General features: G+C 37.7%; 1 pseudogene; it reads right to left on the bottom strand.

Annotated features, from left to right (window-relative positions):
- Positions 1–5,050: 5,050 nt before the first annotated feature.
- Positions 5,051–7,741, bottom strand: LOC122729022 (annotated as a pseudogene).
- Between the last annotated feature and the right edge of the window lie 4,169 nt (positions 7,742–11,910).

The raw sequence follows: 11,910 nt of genomic DNA on the forward strand, positions 1-11,910 counted from the left end.
TCCTTCCATTTCGAGGGAGGATCTCAACATCAACTCTCTTCTGCTATCTCCAGGGTGTTCACAGCTCTTGACAGGATTCCCCACATAAAATAATAGAGGGAAATGATTTGCCAATCAAAGGGAAGAAAAGATAAACAGTATCTAAGAAAGCAAAGCAGCCTATTAATAACCTGACAAGGAAGTACGTCCAAATGAACTAGTAGCAGACACAGATATAGAACCAGCCAGCCAAGTAATTAGTCAAATAACTTGCCAAGGAAGTAACAAGGGGAACAATCACAGATGCAGGTAATTCTCCTGGAAGGAACATATCCCAGGTGTTGAAATCTAGTTCTTCTTTTTATGCCAAACATGCCATTTGACGCTGGATTATTAGAAAAAATACAGAAGAAGGATGATATAGACCAGATACATAAACCCACTAGCAACAAGAATGATGACTGAGCTATTCATTGAATTATATGAAAGTTGTCTGATAGTTTTCTGAGTTTTTTCAACTTAGGCACATAAATGAAAAATGAAAATATTTATTGAGGACATTAATGGACTAATAACTATAATATTTTCTTACATTACTTAGGAATATCACACAAGAAATGCCAGCTTCACAGGTGACATTTTGTTATTTGCATCCGTTTAGGTGGATGTACTTTTCTTTTCCCTAAAAGATGATGGTTTGAAAAAATATGTTTTTTAGAATTGAGTGGAGAAACCCCAAATGCCTTACAAAATGACAACTTGCAGAATGAAGGAATAACCTGACCACAGTATGAGATCAAGTTATGTGGAAAATTCCAGACATAGAAATTCAGTAAAATCGAGTAGGAATTAACCTTTAAAAAATATAAGCAGCAATTGCTCTTTCTGTGCACTCCGATGCAGAAATTTGATATCAATCTTTAACTTACCTGACTGAATTTCCTCATCAAAGTCTCCCTAATAAATTGGTCTGGCTTTTAAAGCAGATCTTTAATTTACATTTTATTTTTAACATTCAATTTGCATTTATTTTATGCCCACCCCCATAACCCGATTTGAATTTTTTCACTATCAATGCTCAACCTCTTGCATCTTTGCTTTATAATTGGTGTGGAAGAGTAGAATGGATGAAAGGAGTTCTTAAAATCATAATTTTAGAGCTGGAAGGGATCTGTAGGGCAATGGAGCCTAACCCTTTATTTTACAGATGCAGAAACTGAGGCAAAGAGAAATTAAGTGACTTGTCCATGGTCATAAAGGTGCCATACATGAAGAGTTCTGGAGAAACACATATTTAATTAAATAATAACATGTACACTCTTACAAAATAATTGTCTTAGGTATTCCTGACTCTAGGCTTAGAACTCCATCCATTGTACTATGTATAGAAATCCATGGATCTTACCCATAGAAACTCACTACTCTTTTTTTTTTTTTTGTACAGGAAAATCCTCTTAATTAAGGATTTAGTTCTTCTGTCTTCTTCATCCATAAAAGTGGGATAGCAGTCGAACATAAACCAGAGGGCATGTGAGGGGGGGGGGATGATAAAATATGCTTTTCAAAATTTAAAGTACTATACAAATACCAATTATTATAGTTATTATACATTTGCAAAGGCTAGTAGACTCTCCTTCCTCAGCTGAGGAAGTTGGAATTCCAAGCTCAAGGACACCTACAGGACACCTTTCCTGATTCCCTCCAAATGTTACTGTTTATACCATACTGCCAAAATAACCTTGTACTTATTTTGCATAAGTTTAATACTTGGCTCTCTATATACATGTTGTGACCCCTCCATCCTGCTATAGAATATTAACCCCTTGAGAATAGCAAGTATTTTGCTTCACTTTGTATCTGTAACCCTTGTGCGGCCCCTAAGCCATTTAAAAATGTTTGCTAAAATGAATTTAGTCTTTCACTTACTTTCCTACGTCATCTCTCAATTGAGATAGAGAGAAAGGTGTTTTTGTTTTTGTTGTTGTTGTTTTCTTTTGTTTTGTTTTTGGTGGAAGGGATTTCTTGATTGCTGGATCTATAGATTTAGTGAAGGAAAACAGAAGTAGAAGGGGAAAACAAAAGAAAAATAAATACATAAAACAAGCAAACAAAAAACCTTTAAGAGTTGGGCTAAACACAAGACAAAATTTCAATTCTATTGCTTTCCTAATGTCAGATAAGTTGAGGAGGGCTGGAGAAATATGCTCTCCTTTCAGGGTTGAAAGGGATGAGAAATTACCCTCTCACCCTTCTACCCTAACTTTCCTCAAAACCCATAAAGCAAACCTAGAAATCTTTGAGCAAACTTTCCCTAACTCTACATTTACTTTTTCTGGATGTCATAACAGGTTGCTCCAGTGTCAACACATGAAACATGTCAAAGGATGACAGAGTGATATAAATGTTACTTTTCTAGGCAGAGTTACAATATAAAATTGACTTTTAAGTAGGAGGATTACTTTTAACCAGGGACAAGAAAAACTGCCAAGTATATGTCACAAAATGTTCAAGCCAAATTAAAAAAAAAATAAAAATAAAAAAGGGAAAGAACCAAAGTTTAGCCATTTCATCCAGTGATTGATATGCTTTGAAAGATTGTTCATTTAAAAGAACTCCCCATTCCCAGGGCTACATAATAATATGGAAAGAAAACGGATATAAAGTCACACAAGTCATTGGCGAATGATTTATAGAGAGTATAATAATTCTACCAAAAAAAATTATCAGTGAGTGAAATTAGTACTTAGGAATACTGAAGAACTGTAGCCAAGTGTGCTGTGGGTTGGTATGCCATTGATTTCCCTGAAGCTGAGCCTGCCAACAATTTGGTCCTGACCTTGAAACACCTGGCTGGAAGCCTCTTCAGGCGAGACAGCCTGTCCAAGTGAACTATGTCAGAATTCTTTTGTGACTTGAAAAAGTTGAAAGAATATGAGAAGAAAAAATAGAATAAAATCTTAACAAGTAATTTTTTCCCCCTCTTATCTGAATACTTCCACTCAGGCGTTCTGAGATGAAAGCCTCCCACTTGTTTCTTTCTACCAGTATTCTACTAATTGGCATGGGCCATAAAATAACTAAGTAGGTCCTAGCAATTTGTACTCTGTTTATCTCAAAGGAAAATTGATATAGATTGGAACAGGTAATGAAAGAAAGGAGAGGAAGCCAAGTTCAGCCTATGACAAATGTCTCATTGCCTACAATGTTACTCTACTAAGTTATTTGTGTAGCTCTGTGTTACTTTGGCATTTCATTATTTCAAGAGCTCTGCGTTTTTCTCTATGTAGATATTTCCTCTGCCAGTGCAGATCAAGCGGCCTCCAGGCCATAGGAAGGGCTCGATGCTCATTGGGGTCCAAGAATCTCAAACTCTTGGAGACAAAACTCTGAGGAGGATGCTCTCTGGAACATGGCAAGACAGGCAACAGACCTTGATACAAATAGTGAGATCAGTCTCAAAGATAGAAGACTAGAAGGATCCCAGGACACAGAAACAATACAATGCTTTTCTGAGACTCTCATCTCTGACCATGACTAACACTGACCACAGGCATGCTGCTTAAACTCTCTGAGACCAAGTTGCCTCAGTTGTAAAAGTAGAGGAATCAATTACAAATCCTAAGATTTCCTTTGGAGGATTATTGACATGATCCAGGGAGATAAGAATTCTCAGTATACTGAAGTTCCACAGAAATGCCAGCTCCTGTCATATTGGGTATTCATTACTTATTTCAAGGATCTATGATAGGCCTAGTATGGCCATTCCCTCCCTCCATTGATACAGATTACAAACTTTGTACAGCTTAATAAATGGTTTCAGTGTTTCTGTGGCTGAAGAAATAATATATGTATATGTGTATATATATATAATATGCACAATGTATGCACAATATATGCATTTATAGACACGTGTATGTATATGTGTTTGTGCATGTATTATGCATGGATATTGCCCCCCCCCCCAAGTCTTAGGGCAGCTTTAAGGGTTTTTGTTGGTTTGGTTTGGTATTTTGGCTTAGTTTTTTCCTTTCTTTTTGTTTGTTTTTTGGTAACTAAATTTCCTTTTTAATCATACTCTAATATGGCGATAGTATCATGGAGCTAGGCCCTAAATTTAGTCCCTAAGGAGGAGTGAGAGGTACTTTTTGCCCCTGCAGAGTGCTCTGTGATCCCACAGTCCATGAAGTAGGGAAACTTCAAAGTGATGATCAGAAAGAAGCACAGCAATCACTTCTACAATATGCTTCCACTTAGGGGTCAATCATTAGCATGCTAGTATAAATAAAACAATACAAAAGGCACTAACATAACTAAAATGAGGCTAAATGGGAGTGTGGTAAAAATTATTTGTGGTAAAGATTAATATTCCCGTTTTTTAGCTAACTCATTTGGGAGGTGCCACACCTGGCCCACCCCGAGGTTACAAATGCTACTGAGGTCAGAAGGAGAACTCTCCATAGGAAGCTTTTGAAGGACCTCCCCTTTTGGGGGAGGAGAAATTGAACACTCCCTGAAGGGAGGCAGGCTGCTTCTGGAATGCTAGGCATCTTCCGGAACTTGGTCTTTTCTTTCTTGGCCCTTGCACTGCTGGTGTGTTCACTCTCGGTCTGGTGACTCCTCTTGTGGTGGCCTGTGTTCGTTCCATCACTGGTGGCTGCTGTTTGGTGAGTTAATTATGGAAAACCCTAAATTATTTTGAACTAGCTTAATTGGAAAAGGTCTGGGCAGTGAATAGGTTAAGCTTAGAGTTAAGAATATTTATCTGTATTTCTATTTTCCTATTTCCTTATCTTTGATTTTTTATTAGTTTCACTTTTGTTGTTTAATTAATTCCCAAGTAATAAAATCTGATCCTTTTGTGAATTAAAGTTTAAAGGCTCCTTTCTTATTGGCCTGGGAGAAATACCTAAAAAGGGCAGTTCATATTTCCAGGAACCCGATATTAAGGCGAGTCACCCAAATAATGCTTTGTATATCAAATTTTGGCCCTCACAGGAGGCTAGCTGGAAGGCACCAGGAGGCAGGCACAGAGGAACAAGCTTTCTGCTAGGAGGCCAGATCAGTCAAATTCTTAACCACAGAGGAGTAAGAAGGCTCTCTTGTTGTCTCCAGAGGTGTCACCCTTAATCTTAGAATTTAAAAAAAATTTGATTTTTTCCCTAAATTCTTTTCTGATTTTGAATTGGTCTTTTTTGCTCCTGGAAATTATAGCTCTTATGAAAGTGTGGCCATCTGTGCCAACTCCCTTCATGGAATAGTAGAGTGTCTCAACAAGGTAGGCAGGTTTTGGACAGACTTTATAATAGCAAGGAACAGCTGTTCCTTGTTTCCTATGTTTCCTGGTCAGTGGGTTCTTTGATTTGAAATGTTGATATCATCATGTATTTATTAAACACCCTTCTTAAGTGACACATAGTACCTTTTTAAAGAATTATAATTTTTTCTTCATCTGACCCCCATTTCAGTTCCCCAGCTTGGAACGGATCCTTAGCATCCTGTTTCACTAGGTCTTCACTGAGACCATCATCAGACTCTCAATTAGCCTGCAGAAGAACCACCAGAATCCTCCAGTAGTATCCCCAATGACATCATCCTCCAGATTGGAGCCATACTTTTCTTCATAAGCTCATTTTATGCTCACCAATTCTTCAGGGGTTTTGGATGCCAGAATTTTGGTCAACACTTTTTTCTTTGCTCCAGCTCCCTTCAGAATATGCTTCAATTCATAGGCATCACAGAGCCTGGCTGGTTTCATTACATCCAAAATGAGCTTCTCACATTTCCCAGTTGGTTCTGATTTCAAGTCATCCAGAAGAACCCTGACAAATACAGTTTTAAATGACACTGAGATATCTTGGCAATACACATTGCTTTGGGCTGTGAGGAGAGTCAGGATTCTTTCTTCATCAGTACCAAATCCTTTCATTAGTTCTTGAAGGGTTTCAGCATTGGTTTAATCAAGCCCAGGGAAGTCACAGCATCTCTGGTTGCCAGGTTTGTTCCTAAGATGTAGGGAAGAAGTGAACAGTACCGTTAATGTCTAGTTCTCAGATATGCCCAGGGGCTGGTGAGGCTGCTCCGGGCTGCTCAGGGCTATGCCAAAGGCATCAGGGCCAGGTCAGGTTACCCATAGCATTTAAGTTTCAATAGCTTTAGTAACTTAAAACTGCACTAAGATTTTGGAACATCCTGTACACATATAGCCACTCACAAGCACATTTGTTTTCTTTATTATACAAACACGCACAATATTTACAATATAATGTATGAATGTTAAACAAAATATTTCTAATATATTGATCTAAATATTCTATATGTATTATATGTTAAATTACATGTTATATAAATATACACATATGTATTTTCCCACATATACATAGTTACAAAATCCACTTGTGGCTACTATTAATAATGATAAAGACAATAGCTTTATATAGCACTTTCAGTTATACAAAGTATTTATTAAATTTATCAAATTTTATCTTATTATGTCATGTGAATGCTCTCATATGTACATAAATACAGAAACATATTTTGGTTTCATTTCCTATAGGGCAAAAGAATGTTTATCTCTCTCTTTTTTACTTATTATACAATATCTGTGTCACTGTCTTGTCTACATCCAAGACTGAGTTCCATAAAAGCAGGGATGGTATTTCAATAAAACTTTGTTCCTCACAGGAACCCTAGGAAGGAGTATGTGACAATTTGATTCTTCCTATTTTTTAGAAGGGTAAACTTGGACTCAGAGAAATGAAGAGACTTGCTCTCAGTTAAAGTAGTAAAAGTCAGAGCAACTATTCATGCCCAGCTCATCTCTCTAATCCTGTGATTCTCTTATACTTTCTTGCCTCTCCCCCAAGGAGACAGGATTTGCTGATTAAGACATAGACAATCATGGGCAAATAGAATAGTTTTGGTTGAAGAGAGAATGAAAATGAATGAATGAATGAATGCTTTTTCATTTATTTATCTATTTATCAATCTTATACTATATGCAAATCACTCTACTAAGCACTGGAGATACAAATAGAAAAGTAAGATAGTTTCTGATTTCAAGGAGCTTAAATTCTAAAGGGGAAGACAACACATAGGGAAGGTTTTAACTGCAAGACATTTGGAAAAGTCCCATGGTCCTTACAGTACAGTGTCAAAATATTATTAGTGCCTATTCTACAATGTCATTTCCATTGATAAAATACTTCAAGTGTTTTTTTGTTTGTTTGTTTGTTTTTGCGGGGTAATGGGGGTTAAGTGACTTGCCCAGGGTCACACAGCTAGTAAGTGGTAAGTGTCTGAGGCTGGATTTGAACTCGGGTACTCCTGAATCCAGGGCCAGCGCTTTAACCACTGCGCCATCTAGCTGCCCCGAACTTTAAGTGTTTTTGACGGCTTGCTTTCCTGGTTTTTTGGCAGCTGTAGCTGTTGTGCCTGCAAGATCAATTGTCAGGATGATGGCCCAAGGCACTGTGTTGGATGCTTTGCTATTCCTTGGGTTCAATGTCTGAGGTATCTCAAGCAGGTTCTGAGGGGAAATGGTAGTCAAGATGGTGATGGTGTTTTAACTGGCCTGGAACCTACTATACTTTGTCCATCTCTCAGGATGCCTCATTCCATCAGCTAGGCTGGCTTGACCGCCCTCTGACAGTTGGTTAGCAGTCAGTGGGGTGAATAATTCTTTCCCCATAAGACTTGCTTTCCTGGATAATGGCTTTGAATGATTTACTAGAGCAGGACTGGGTGGTCTGGGAACAGGTATCATTCTTAGAGATACTGTGCCTGACTGTCGGTGGCAGTTGAATAACAGTTATAGCTGGTGTCGCATCTCCATAATTATTTCTTCTGTTAATGTCTGTAGGGAATGGAAGTTGTGCTGGTTTTTCTTTTCTTTTTTCCCTCTCCTGTCCTGTCCTGTCCTCTCCTCTTCTCTCCTCCCCTCCCCTCTCCTCTCCTTTCCTTTCCTTTCCTTTCTTCATTTTTGGTAGAAGGGGAGGGGATGAGTGGTATAGCAGGAATTGCTATTCCTAGGGCTCTTGGGCTCAGGGTCTTGGATTTTCTCCATTAAAATCTTAGGAGAAATGATGGTCAAAGTAGTGGTGCTGAAGGTGATGGGGGTGTGAATTGCTTTACCTCTCTATGAAGATTTCCTGCCCTTTGTGTGGCAATTCATGGGTTCCTTTACCAATAAAGTTGCTTGTCTAAATGTAAATGGTGGACTGGATGCAGACCAGTTGCCCAAGAGATAGAATCTTTTTTTTTTCACTTGCCAGTGGTTTTAGAATGAAAGAACTAACAGACCTATATTTAGAAGAATGCATATGTGTAAACATACATACACAATGCATGAATAAACCTACAATTATTTAAAAACCATATGCATCTGCATATAAAAATGTGTGTATGTTTGTGCATATATGCATGGATACTTGCATACACAATACATATACATACACACATACACATTTAAACACATGTTTATGCATGCACATGGACACATACAGTCCCCAAAGTCTTCATGTAGGTTTGAGTTTTAAAAGCATGAAACTTCACTAAGACTTTTGGTCAATACGTATATGTTTACTTGTACATGGTTTTATGTCTATGCACACATATGTTTGTATGTACATGCACATGTGAATATATGCATATGCACCTGTCTATCTGATTTCCATACAGAGAAACCAAACACAACTAAATCACATAGGTAGTCATTATAAAATTAATACAAAAGATATTAAAATTATAACCAGCCTTCTTGCATGTACTTAAATAAGAAAAGTCAGTTTTGTTTCCCATATAACTTTTTTTTTTTTAGGATAGTGAGTAAAATTTTATTTTTAAAAACATATTATCTCAGAGCAGGGAGGTAGTGCAGTGGATAGAGCACCTGCCCTGGATTCAGGAGGACCTGACTTCAAATCCAGCCTCAGACACTTAACACTTACTAGCTGCGTGACCCTGGGCAAGTCACTTAACCCCAATTGTCTTGCCAAAACAAACAAAGCAACAACAACAACAACAACAAACATATTATCTTAACATAAACAGATTTCTGAATAATGATTTTGAATGGGTGCCCTATTTTACAACTGAAAGCACATTCCAGAGCACACCCAAAGTTTGTTATAGGAATGTTGGAAGAGAGAACCGCTAAGCAAAGGTAAGAAACACCAACCCAAACCAACAGTCATATAATATAAAATCAGCCTGAAGAATATTCCTTCAGCTGCCTTCGTGGCCCTTGGAACAAATTGTTTTCATGCACTCATTCCAAGAAGGGAAATCTTCTCATCTTTAGGGTGGACAGCTTCCTAACTCACTGATGGGTTTGAGTTCCATTGGTTACCCTCAGTCTAGTTTAGCCTGTCTGCTGAATGGTTTGTCAGGGTACAGGTAAGAATTGGGTGCCAGGTGGACATTAAAGGTCAATCACCAGCCATGAAAAGGGCTCAGCAAGCCCTCACACCATAGGCCCTAGTCCTCCTAGAACTCCTATGATGCTCCTTAGGCTAAATAAATGGCCATGACAAACTTAGTTAACTGGAAACTGACTGAAGCAGCCCAGTTCTCCATCCTCAAGCCAATGAATTGCCTGGGGCAGACCAGACTTTGTCAATTCCAGGCTCTGATTATTTTGTACATCCTCCAAACTCTCCCAGAGGTTCCCAAGCTTCCTTTGTGTAATTGTGCTTGTTATGTAAAATAACCTACCTTGTGAAACTGAGTAACTTACCCTTCCCAAGTCTCTTTGCACTTTCTGTTTTCTTCCCCCAAATAAACCCTGTCCCCAGTTCCCATCTTCAGGTACTCTACTGCTTTTTGAGCAGTACCAAGAGCTACAACTTCTCTGCCCTGATTAAAGACTTTCACTGTGTTATATTAATTGCTTTCATTAATTTTCAGGTTGACTGCAATGACACAATAAACGTCTATTTTCCCTTCATTGTTCTTCCATGCCCTGCCCCAACAATCTTTAACCCTTCCAAGTCCAGTCAAATCAGCTCTTTTATTAAGCATGTTTACATGCCAGAAACAATCATAAATAATTCTTTCATCTCTTTTTTGTTCTGTCTAGCCATGCCCTTCCCCTCACTTCCCAGTCATCTCTTCATGTCTCTATCCTTCACTGCCTTCTGCTCCCTAGTTGACCTCACACTATTTCTTTCAAGTTCCCAGTTCAGCCTCTATCTGATTCCATTTGGCTTTGATTTGGGAAGGAAATTCTAGATACTTTTTAAAAATTACATACAACATACTTCTTTTAACCTAGTATCTGATATGTGCTTTGATTTAAAAAAAAATAGAAGGGGGGCAGCTAGGTGGTATAGTGGATAGAGCACCAGCCTTGGAGTCAGGAGTGTCTGAGTTCAAATCCAGCCTCAGACACTTAACACACACTTACTAGCTGTGTGACCCTGGGCAAGTCACTTAACCCCAATTGCCTCACTAAAAACAAAACAAAACAAACAAACAAAAAAGGGAAACAAACTAATAGGCATTATTTAGGGAGTTAATTCTGACAATTACATACTTCCCAGGAGATTAAAAAAAAAAAAAGAAAAGCTTAGTCAGAAGTAATACCATACTTCTAAGTGTTTTTATTTTTAATGTGCATGATTTTTTTTTTGGCATATAAAAATATATAGACTAAAAATAGGCTAAAGATATGGACCTTAAGGGTTAAAATATGAAAGTTTCTTATGTCTCAGAAGAATGATTTCCCTGGAGAACAAATTCAGGATTTGAATGATTTTTAATGAGGATTAGTTCCCAAGGATTAAGCTCAAAAGCTTGCCTATATACTGTAAACAAGGTATTTTTGATTCCCCACAAAGAAAACACGGTCTTGCTTGCAGCATAGGTTCTCCACAGGCCCCGGTAACTGAAAACTGTAGATCTTTTTCTCACTAGTTCCTAAGAATCCAAATGCAAGTTATGTTGTGCTTTACAAGTCATCCATAATTTATTTGGGAATCTTCCTTTCATATAGGAAAATCCTATACGCAAAAATAATTGCCTTCACTCCAAAATCTGCTTTGAAGTTGGATATTTAGACTTTCAAATTGGACTGGAGTTTATAGGTTTTGAGCTTAATCCTTTTTTTTTTATAAAAAATAAATTTAACCTTCTGTGTATTATTTTAAATTATAGGACATGCTTTAATTTTTCCCCTTATGAGCCCCAGTCAAATTGCAGTGATCAATTCATTAGTCAACTCTCTTGTTTTCATTAATTTACCTAATCTACTAATGGAAATGAACCTGTTGTGGGAATGCAATCGGATCCCAAGAAATCTAAACATCCCAACCCTAAGGCCAAGGGAAAAGCAGCGGGCTCTCCCACCTCAGGTATGATGTTTGGCAGCACATGACCCTAATATGATCATAAGCAATGCTAAAGTCTGCAAGAGGATATGGATGGATACTGCACATCCTACTGATACCCCATTACCAAGGATCCCCTCTTAGTTTTCTGGACCTAGTTTTTGCATTTCCCCTTGCCTTGTAATTCCTTTCCCTTTCTTTGTTTTGTAAAGATACAAAAAAACAGGTCTTCTCTTACTCCAGTGGGACAGTCAACATGGTGATTTGTAGCCAAGCCATTATTGCTCTCTCCTAATAAATCTCTTTTCATTTTACAAGATTTGTGAGGAGCCTCCAATTCTTTGGGTGAGCTAGCTCCCTCATCCAGGTCACAAGTCCCCCCAAACAAATCTATTTTAAAAAATTAAAGCTACGGGCTAAATCTTATATATCAACATGAACATCTTTAGACTTGTCATGTTTCTCTGATCATGGAATGATTAGAATTTTAACATCCAAGAGTTGAGATTGTAGATATGAAGGACAAAATAGTACAAAAAATAAATAAGAAAAATTAAATTCATTAGAGTGTTTAAGTTAGAAAATGTTGGGAGTAAAAGGTGATCAT

Source organism: Dromiciops gliroides, chromosome 5 (genome assembly GCF_019393635.1).
Source record: "Dromiciops gliroides isolate mDroGli1 chromosome 5, mDroGli1.pri, whole genome shotgun sequence".
Taxonomy (NCBI): Eukaryota; Metazoa; Chordata; class Mammalia; order Microbiotheria; family Microbiotheriidae; genus Dromiciops; species Dromiciops gliroides.